This window comes from Haemorhous mexicanus, chromosome Z (genome assembly GCF_027477595.1).
Source record: "Haemorhous mexicanus isolate bHaeMex1 chromosome Z, bHaeMex1.pri, whole genome shotgun sequence".
In the NCBI taxonomy this organism is placed as follows: Eukaryota; Metazoa; Chordata; class Aves; order Passeriformes; family Fringillidae; genus Haemorhous; species Haemorhous mexicanus.
This window is the reverse complement of record NC_082381.1, coordinates 2,530,381-2,539,954: the sequence shown is the minus strand read 5'-3', so window position 1 is coordinate 2,539,954 and position 9,574 is coordinate 2,530,381.

Below are 9,574 nucleotides of genomic sequence, written 5' to 3'. Positions count from 1 at the left end.
AGTAAACGCTGATAAAATCAAGTGAAGTTTCAGCTGCTTTCTCCAAAACATATTGAATCCCACTGTTCACAAAACAGGAGCTGTAACAAAGTTTCAGTCACAACTAACCTAGTTTGAATCTTGGAAGCTGGTAGCAGTGTTATGTCACCTTTGGAGAAAAAGGTATCTTGCTTGATGTTAATTAGGTGACATTCTATATTTGAAAGTTATGCCCCAGATATTTTAAAGTCTGTCTGATGTTTTTGATGTTCCTCTGATTTGAAAATAGATTGATATGAAAGTAGTTGTTTTTGTAGTATTTTCTTTGTCAGGGAAAAAAATCTGTTGCATCTTTGTGTTTTTCAATTGGCATTTTAAATATAATCTTTATTTAATACTTATTTCATTAAATTGCACATGTTTAACAACAAAGGAAGTACATATTCTGCCATGTAATGTGCTAAAATAACACTAGTACATTTTGCTTCAGGCCTGTGTGGTACTTGATAAAGAATAAAATTTCAGGGAGTTGGTGCTCTTCTATTCTCAAGCATTTATTTCAAACAAACAAACAAACAAACAAACTATTCCCAAAAGGCCAAGCCCAAATCCAAAATGGAACCTCCCTCCCCCCAAACTCATGAAAAACCTCAAAACAAACCTCCCTCCCCAAACCAAAACCTGAACTAAAGAAAAGTTAATCAGTGACAAGGACAAGATGTACACAGCCTGGACTCAATGTCCCCATCATTTACAGTCCTTTTCCAGACAATCTTCTCCATTTTCACATGTTTGTGCATGGAAGGATGAAGTTTGCCTCCTGCAAACAGTTTCCAAATTTCATCCAATTTGAGTACAGACAAGTTGGAGTTGAAAAGTGAGCAATCTTTTTCTGAGAACTTGAGACAAAATTCACCTGTGTGTGTGTGAGGAGTGGGTGAGCCCAGGTAGACAGGGATTTCCCTACTAGATTTCCACTCTATCCCTTCAGTCTTTTCCAATTACAGTTAAACTGTGTGAGTGGCTCAGGAAAAAAGGAAAAGGAAAAAAGGAAAAGGAAAAGGAAAAGGAAAAGAAAAAGAAAAAGAAAGAAAAAGGAAAAAGAAAAAGAAAAAGGAAAAAGAAAAGAAAAAGAAAAAGAAAAAGAAAAAGAAAAAGAAAAAGAAAAAGAAAAAGAAAAAGAAAAAGAAAAAGAAAAAGAAAAAGAAAAAGAAAAAGAAAAAGAAAAAGAAAAAGAAAAAGGCTGTAAATTGAGTGATGGAATGCACTGGGGGAGCACTGTAGTCTGCTCCAGAGCTGCTGGCTGCTAGGAGTCCAGCTTGACCTGCTGAGCATGTAGCGCCATTTCAGTCCAGCAGACACGAGCTGCTGAGCTGGCAAGGGCAGGGCACACAAGCAGGAAAAGGACTCATGTTTTTGTCAGGAGCAGATTTCCAGGAAGTTCGCTCAGCTGGTAAGGAGCACTTGCTGGATTTCTTATGAAGGCTGACAAGGTTTTAGAGGAGTGGTAGGGTGCTCCAGTACCTAAAGGGGGCCTGCTGGAGAAAGGTGGTGAGGGACTTTTTACAAGGGCATGTAGTGAGAGGGCAAGGGTAATGGTTTTAAACTGAAAGAGAGCCGATTTACATTAGCTATTAAGGAGAAATTATTTTTTGGAGGGTGATGAGGCGCTGGCACAGGTTGCCCAGAGAAGATGTAGATGCCCCATCTCTGGAACTGTTCAAGACCAGGCTGGATGAGGCTTTGAGAAATCTGGACAAGTAGAAGGTGTCCATGCCCATGGCAGGAGAGTGGAATTAGATGACCTTTAATGTCCCTTCCAATTAAAGCCATTCTATGTTTCTATTGACCCTGATTTACTTGGGCACATTAAAAGGTTGCTCTTCAATGAATTTTTTTAGAAGAGAATTCCTGTAGAAGAATGACATCAAGTGAGTGAATGAGGAGTTAGGATGTTACTGACTGTTAAAGGCCTGGGCTTTCATAGCAAGGATGATTCAAGTAATTGAATACAACAAAGCTTTTTGTTCAAGGTTAATTGACAGCTCACAACACCCTCCTAAACCAAAGCCCAAGTTCTTCAGTTAAGTGACATCTGACAGGCTGTTCCAACTAAAGAAGTACAGTTAGTAGTTGTTTCTTGGATCTTATTTGTAAAGAAATCAGTATTAAATGAAAAAAGGAAAGATTAGGGTATGTCCCTAGAGAACTGCTGATGTTTCTTCATAAATCCTTCTGTTTGGATACCCTACACTTAGAAATTAGGTATTAAAGTAAACCATCTGCACTTGGTATTAAGTGATACTAAGATATTTACTTGACTGACTGAACTTGCTACAAATATAATTTCTCCTTTATGTGTTTCCTCTGAATTTTTGCAGGCTGACTGGTTAAGACTCAGGTGACCATAGAAATAATAGACCATGGAAATGTCAGGAAATAACATGGCATGATATTTCCTAAGCAATAAATTAAGACCTTCTTCTTGCAGCAGTGGCAATGATGTGCAGTGGCAGTGACGTGCTGGGTACTCTCCAAAGAGTACACACAATGCAATGTGTGCAGTGAAATAACATCTAGGAGGAAGACCAAGTGAAAAAAAAGAGGGAAGAAGAGCACTAAAAGCTAATTGGTATTGAAACAAACAAGATTCTCCACAAGAAAAAACAAGATTAAATCCCTAAATAAAGGTAGTTTGGTAGTTTGTTTGGTGTTGGGGATTAAAAACAAAGTAAAAAGTGGAAATAATAATGGCCTGTAGAGAAATTCATGTGTTCTGTCTGGAGAAGAGCTAATAAAAAAAGTATATAAATGCCTTTGTGGGAAACTGCCAGTCACAGAGAAATGAATGATTGCTTAGCAGAGTGTCATGAGAGACAATGAATGTAGAGACAATTACAAAACTGTGAAAAATGGGAAAAAAATTGCAGACCCAAACAATCCTGTAATTTCAAGGAGAAACTGGGCAGAGAACAGCAAGACACATTACAAAGGTAAATGGCAAATAAAATATAGCACATAGAGCCTACATGTTCATTTCTTCATGTGTGCCATGACACATTTTCATTTTGCAGTCCTCTCCCACTAATGCAGCAATAGTGAGAAAGCTAGTGCAAGTAATGCACTACTAAAATTGCTGCCAAATTCCTTCCTGTTTTCAGAGGCAAATCACCTTCAGATATGGCACTCAGACATGAGGAGGGGTGAGTGGTTCCCTGGGAGGCCCTGGAGAGGCCTTGCAATTAAAAAAGGCAGGATGTTGTGAGCCAAATAAACAACTCACTGACCACATCACTGTTTGTATCCTAGGTGACTCATCTGTATTTTCCTCACCTTTACAAGTGCTTCTGTGCAGACCTTGCCTATAGAGGAAAGATGCTCATGACAAACAACCAGGCACAAGGATTTTCATTTGTTCCAAAGGCAGCTAAAAGCATTTCTGAATGTCTCCAGCATACTTTTTCCTCCTTCCATTTTGCATCGTTTCCTACCACTCTTTGGAAAAAGTCTTGGTTATTTAGAATGGATTGGAGTCAGGATGGAGTATGAGCAACTTCAGTGTTCAGCTGCTTTGATCCAATTCCTTGTGGCCTATATAGCTGCAGGAACAAAGTTTATTCCTGCCTTGAGTCCTGGCACTTTATTCCACATGCATTGTTGTGGCTTCCATGGTAGGTGGGTACTGGTCAGTGGACACAGCAGCAGCACCACGACCACCACCATTTGGAGCAATCTGATCTGTGTGAGAAAGCTTTTTGTGCAGCCTGAAGGGGCTATCACAGGAGAGCTGTCAGAGTAGTGATCTCTTTCTACATGAAAGGAAATGAAAAAATGCCACAAAAGCAAATTGAAAAGAGAACAGAAGGTGAGGGTTGCACGTACTTGAGCATAACACAGCAAAGCTCAAAGTTTCAGACAAATGTAACAGCAAGGTTACATTTGTAACCAGGGAACCAATTTTTTTGGTGATGAAGAAGGTGTGGGTGTGATGAAGAAGGAGAGGCTTTTGTTTTCCAGACATAACCAGAATCAAGGCAATAATATAGCAGTCTGCCTTCCTCCTATAGCTCAAGACGGTAGCTCAGGATACAGAAAAGTTTGTCTGAGTAAGACTAACCACCATGGGAGAGCAGCAGAGGTGTGGAAGTGGAGATCATGTCAATGGGTGAGAAGTGTTGACTGAAAAATAGACTGGAAACCCTTTGGTGCCTCAGTGAGACTGAGGAAGGGGGAGTAGGACCCACTGAGGAATCATTGCAGGGACTTCACTGCATCTTGCCATGGTGTGCTTAATTCTGCTTATTTCAAATGTGATGCAGAAAGGAATTCCTAGGATAACTGACTACATCTATAACTAGCCTCATGATTGTTGTTTTTTTAGTCAAAGATTCTGCTGGAAGTATTAAGATATTATAAATGTCTGCTGAATTGAATGCTTTTATAAAAATAAAAACAATAAAGTTGTTGAGAGAAGAAAATGAGGTGAGGAAAAAAGGGCTAGTTATAACTAATTATGTTACTAAGATTCTTAAACTTACGTGAAAATATTTAGGAATGTTTTTGTGCACCCCATTATATTTCTAAGCTGTGTATCCTGATGGCCAGCTCTATTGCTTTCTGGTCAAGAAAGGACTGCCAAACCAGACATTTATTTACTCTGGTTATTAGGCTACACATATTTTTAGCTGTTTAAAGAACAATAGTGTATCACAATTGCTTTCAAGAGCAAATGAAGTTTGGTTGCAGGAATTTTATGGCCTGTGCAGTGCTTGCCTGAAGAAGCCTTGGTAGAGCAGCATTTACTTGTGAAGCTATAAAAATGCTTGTAGTATTAGTATTAGTATTAGTATTAGTATTAGTAATAATAATAATAATAATAATAATAATAATAATAATAATAATAATAATAATAATAATAATAATAATTCTTTAGTTTGTTTAACCTTTTTTCTCTAACAAATTAAGTGTCTGAAGTACCTTAAAAATATACCCTGCCCTGGGAAGGACTTTTTCATTTCTGTAGTGAATTCAGTGTTCTGGGTTCACAGATTTAAGGACTGCAAATATTTTGTCTCCCACAAAATAATGAAAACCAATAACTGATAACATTTTCCAGGTAATGAAAAGCAATACCTGCTCACCGTACCTCCTTGTATTTTTGAATTGTTTTATTCTATTGTAAAGCTCTAACTGCCTTTGCTTGACAAATCTGTGGCTCTCTGGAGAAGCCTGCTGTATAATGTCCTCTTAATTTCAAGATGCTCATTTAGGGACTTGCCTAGTCTGTTAAGATCTGAAAGAATGTGGGTTTATGTTATTGGGGAGGATCTCTGTTTCTACCAGTGCTTTCTCTTGGCATTCATGGTACGTAGTGTACTTTGGTCAGCAGCTGCTGGGGTCTATCATCCCCAAAAGCTCTGGATCACCCAGAAGGGGGTCTGCCCACTTCTAGACATTTCTCTCTTAGCTGAAGAGCCAGTTTTCTTGCCATCAGCTAAGAAAAGGTTGTTCTAGTTGAAGGAATCTCATGAACTGTGAATTATCCATATGAGGAGAAGTCAGGTAGATCAATTCAAATTGGTTGGCTGGATAAAGCAATTTTGAATGGACAGGAGAGTGCTCCTGTAATCCATTTTCCAGTGTTGTTTATAGGTTTCAGAGAATGATAAAAACTAACCATCAACCAGAACACCCATTTGCCAGCTAAACATTTCTCTACTCCCCTGATTAATTAGCTGGGGCTTTTTGTTTTCTCTGAGCAATCTGTGTGCCAGGAATACCAAACAAAAGTCTTCTGTAAATGAGATATCCCCACATGATGTAAGTTTTCTGCAGTTACCTGACAGTTTATTCATATTTAATTTGCCATATTCAAACAAGCTGAGAACGAAATCCAAGTTAAAATGCTCAAATTAGTTGCAATGGATTTGGTTGCCAAAACAATGCTTAGATAAAATAAATGCAGGCTAAGAATCAGTTTCCTTGAAATCTTAGGAGGATGGTGGAAAGAGAAATGTAAGAGCTAAAGTCCACATGGAGTCAAACATATTTTTATCAAGCAACCACTTACTAAAAGACTGTCACACTCAAGAGTAGTTTTTCTGAGTGTCTGTACAGGTTTAGAAACAGTAGAAGAAACAGGTGCTCTTTGCACACAGCAAGGCCCCTTGTATAACTATTGCTCTTCTTGTCAGTGCTAATAAGGAAATGCATTACCCAATAGTCCTGGTAACTAGTCTATCATCAGAAAGTGATGTTGCAAGTATGAGTAAAGGCGAGGAAGATAAAGATAACTCATTTAGAACAGGAAGGGCAATGTCCTTGGTGACTATCATCACTGCACTTCTGCTCTACAGGAAGAAAAATAGGTACAAAACACAAGGATTTTTTTAACTGCTGCAGAAGATTTCACTGGATGCCTAAGAATAGAAAAACCAATTCATTTACATTGTTACATTTTCTCGGTTACTAGCTATGAGAAGCATCCATTTTCTCTGCAACTGCACCTGTAGTGTTATGTTTAATTTCTGATCAGTAAACAGAGACAATAATTGAGGTCAAACCCACAAATTGTAGTGCCAGTTTGAGTTGCTGTTTTCTTCACTAAGAAGCTACTAATTGATTTACTGCTGTCCTACTGTGATCCTCACTGTTTTTTTTTTTTTCTGTAGCAGTTCTCTTTTCTGCAGAGTGAATAAATAATTGTTCACCTGGAGTTTATTTTTCCCTCCTGGTCCTATGTCTAATATTTAGAAGGAGATTAAATATCTCAAAAGCTTTACACTGTTTTTTCAACTTTAAAAACCTATCCAGTTGATTTTTTTTCTCCCCAGAGAAAATATTGTTGAAGATCTTGAGGCTATTCAGTTTTGCTACTTAAGGAAGCATGTAGAAGACATGTAGTACATTTTTCAGCTTGTTGACTGAAGCTGATTATAACTGCTGGGGTTTTTTTGAAGTATGCAATCACATTGCATTTCAAGTTTTGTTCTGCTTTTTTGGTATCACCTGTTACAGACTTCCAGTAAACAATAGAAATATATGATGTAGTTCTTTAGCCAGTTGTTCATGCCTACATTTGCATAGCATGAACTAATTGTAATTGGTCTTTGGAAAACAGGAAAAAAAAATTTAATGAAAGGTACTTTTCATAAAGAAACTTTGACTTAACAAGCATTTCTTTTAGCAGTGGTGCTGTTGTTAAAGGCTGTTACCCCTTGCCTTTATTCTCAGCCTATGCTTGAATAGTTTTAACTCCACCCTTCTTTGTCACAGACTAAATGAGTTTCCAAGCCAAATTTGCCTTTATGAATGGGATTAGCTCAATTTAGCTACATACACTCAGTTGTAAAGATATCACTGGTTATGAGATCATACAGTGGCTTAGATTACAGAGCTCATCTGTGACAAAAGCTGGAAAAAATACAGAAAAAATATATCACAATCAAAAGGATTCACAATTCACAATCAAAGGATTCACAGTTGTGCAGGATTCACAGAGTGGGGATGCTGGTGAAGGAGTGGTGAGAATCACCAGTGTTTTGATGGACAAACATGAATGAACCTGCTTTGGAGAGGTTTTCGGTAGCTAATATCCAACTGATATTTAATATTCAGAAAGTGCAATTTTTCTATTGTAATAATTCACTTGCTCTAGTAATTTTCTTCCTGTGATCTGTTTGGACAGTGCTTATCAAATAATTATGTTTATTTTTCAAATGGATTTACTTGATCTCTCAGCAGATGAATGCTAGTGATGAAAATAAGATCAACAAGAAATAGAAAGTCTGGTGTTTCCAAACACAGAAATGAGATAATCTTTTATAAGATGGAAACTTGTAAACATCCAAAAATAAAAGGGGTACTAGCAGTTTGAATCACAGTCTGTCTCCTCCTTTTTTTTTTTTTTTTCAGAAAAAAAAATCCTGTAAAAATTGCTACTCTCACAAAAATGTAGCAGCTCTAAAACCTGTTCTCTTGTTGAAAACCAATTTGTCAAGGGAGGTGATCCTGTTCCTGAGAGAAAAACTTTCTAAAGGTACTCTTCTCAGAAGCTATATATAGAAGAAACCATTTCAGATGGCTCTTGACAATAGAAGATAGGAAACGTGCTGTGCTTCCCAATTCACAAGAATAACTTGTGGTTTTATTTGTCCTTCTCTGCTGACTTAAAAGTACATCTATGTGTTCCCTTATCCAGCATTGCCGTTCTCTAAATAATGGTTATAATCTTTTCTTTTTTCACTCTAAATAAGTTTTATTTCTTAAATGGAGGTAAGTCTACTATACAGTTTTAGGTCCCATACGATGTGACTGCTTTGTCAATTGTACTATGATAGGGAAAAGATGAGCTGCTTTGATATAAAATAACCATACTATCAGGGTGTGAAAGCCTTCCTCCCCTGTGGTGTGTTTCTGTGAATTGGAATTGTCATCCGGTATGGCTCAGGTGTGGGGTCACCACTGGGCACCGCTGCCCTTCCCTACTAATGTCCTAGTGAGTCCACTTGTGTGGCTTTACTAAAGAGACAAAGCCTTAGTGAGTGATTTGACTTCAGTGAGGTCCAGTCTGGAGAAATTTGACACTGAATGAACACTGTACACACTGGAGGTTTCCTTGAGACGTAGCTGTATCAAGTTTTTAAACAGACTTACAATTTGAGGATAATTTCTCCTGCATTAACTCAGATTATTAAAAAGAAGGAAATGAAGATGCCCTCTGGTTTGTGATATCTGAGTCAGTGCATGGAGCAATTTTGCATATGGGTAGTATTTCAACAATATGACACACAAAAAAAAGACAATTAAAAAAAATCACTAATAGAAAGAATAATTTCCTTTAGGAGGCTGGGTGAGTGAAAGGAAAGCAGAACCGTAACTCTATTTACCAGTGGAATTGTTTACTTTTTTGAAGCTGCAACCAAGTATGCCTTGATAATTTCTGTATTTTCTTGCTTTTATTAAAAGGGAAGGAAGACAGTGTGAAGTGAAACTCTTGATGTATTTTTTTTGCAGGCTCACAAATGTCAATTACTGTTGTAAATTTTAGGTGTTGCTACACAGCTGATGAGGGACAATAGAAAATAGTCTGAAGGATAAGATGGATTCTGAACAATACAGGTAACTAGGAGAGATCTGTGTGCTCCTCATGCCTGTGCCTAGAGCACCATGTGGCATTTTGCTGTCTTTTCAATTTACATCCTTCCCTTTACAACAGTATCTCAACAATATAATAAAGTTCTCCGATTCACCCTCCTTGTAATTTTTATTTATCTTATTTAATCTAGTGCGTAGGTGGGGATTTCTTACAGATCGCACTGCAGTGTAAAATCTGAGCACTCAGTCTTCTGCCTAAGAAGTGAGGGCTTTATCTCAGAGAAACCAGACAGCACTTTAAGAACATTATTAGATAGCTTGCTTCAGGCATATTTTTAAAAGAAGTTTTCTGTGTCATGACATTTGGCACATTACAAACTACTATCTCCCATTTATTTTAGCAGAGAGTGTCTAAATCAGATAGCTGACGATCTAGTTAATAAATTCAAGAGCATGTGGGTTCTTCAGACTTTCTAAAAATAACTTATTACATGCTATA